Raw genomic sequence first — 1,003 nt, 5'->3', positions numbered from 1 at the left:
GGAGACAGGGGATATGGGTTCCGAGGTGTAGACAGGTCAGTAGTTGTGGTTATGGGAGGTAGGTGTGACATTCTCTTCTGATTGCTTCTTCTTTTTTTTTTTTTCCATTGAAATCAGAAGCAAGACTCATCTGAGAGTGAGGATAGAGGAGGCAGTGTTGGAGGTTTGAAGAGACAGAAGGTATGAAGTAGTTGTTGTAAAGAGAGAATGGACTAGGGAGAGGGAGCAGGGTTGCTGGGCAGCACTGAGGACCTGCTTGAATCTGTGATCATGAATTTAGAGTAAGGCCAGGCAGCGTGGTGCTTTTATTTTTCTAGTCACATTCAGCTGCACGGATGTAGCTGGAGTAGGTGGAGAGTTAGGTGTTATTACCCGGATTGAGGTTTTTACCAGGCAAATGTGATGAAGGAGCAGTGAGCGAGAAGAGGGTATAAAAGGGCATGATTGTAATGACTGATCACAGAATTGAAGTTCCATGAAGAAGGAAGCAAGAGGAGCGAAGGAGAGGGAAAGGTATAGGGCCTGGGATTGTAGATCCTGGAGGAGTTGAAGACATGTTGGAGTTGGGAAATTAGAGAGAGTGAGCTGGAAAAGTAGGTGGTAATTATGGAGAATGGGGTGTTTGAAATTGAGCTTATAGAGAACATATAGGCGCAACTAAGATTGGGAATAACTGGTAGTTTAGTGACTGAGGGAAGCAAAGGACAATATCATTGGAGGAGAGCAGGTCAGTGACTTGATCTGATATATATAGGAAAGGTCATCTGTATGGGGATTGAAATCAGTAAGAACATTGACTGGAGTAGTATTACAGAGAGTGATAATAATCTAGGTGCTAAATCTTCATGCAGTTGGGGGGGCGGGTGGTGACATGGGCATTTAGAGATGAGTGCAGCAAGGCAGGGTGGCAGGTGATACAGATCAGTGGCATGAGCTGCAAAGCTAGGAGGTATAATGGCCTGGAAGTGACAGTGGAGAATAAGGAAGACACCTTCCTGTCTCC

This window comes from Hipposideros armiger, unplaced genomic scaffold, assembly GCF_001890085.2.
Source record: "Hipposideros armiger isolate ML-2016 unplaced genomic scaffold, ASM189008v1 scaffold_451, whole genome shotgun sequence".
Taxonomy (NCBI): domain Eukaryota; kingdom Metazoa; phylum Chordata; class Mammalia; order Chiroptera; family Hipposideridae; genus Hipposideros; species Hipposideros armiger.
The sequence above is the reverse complement of the archived record's forward strand: the minus strand, read 5'-3'. Positions refer to the sequence as shown.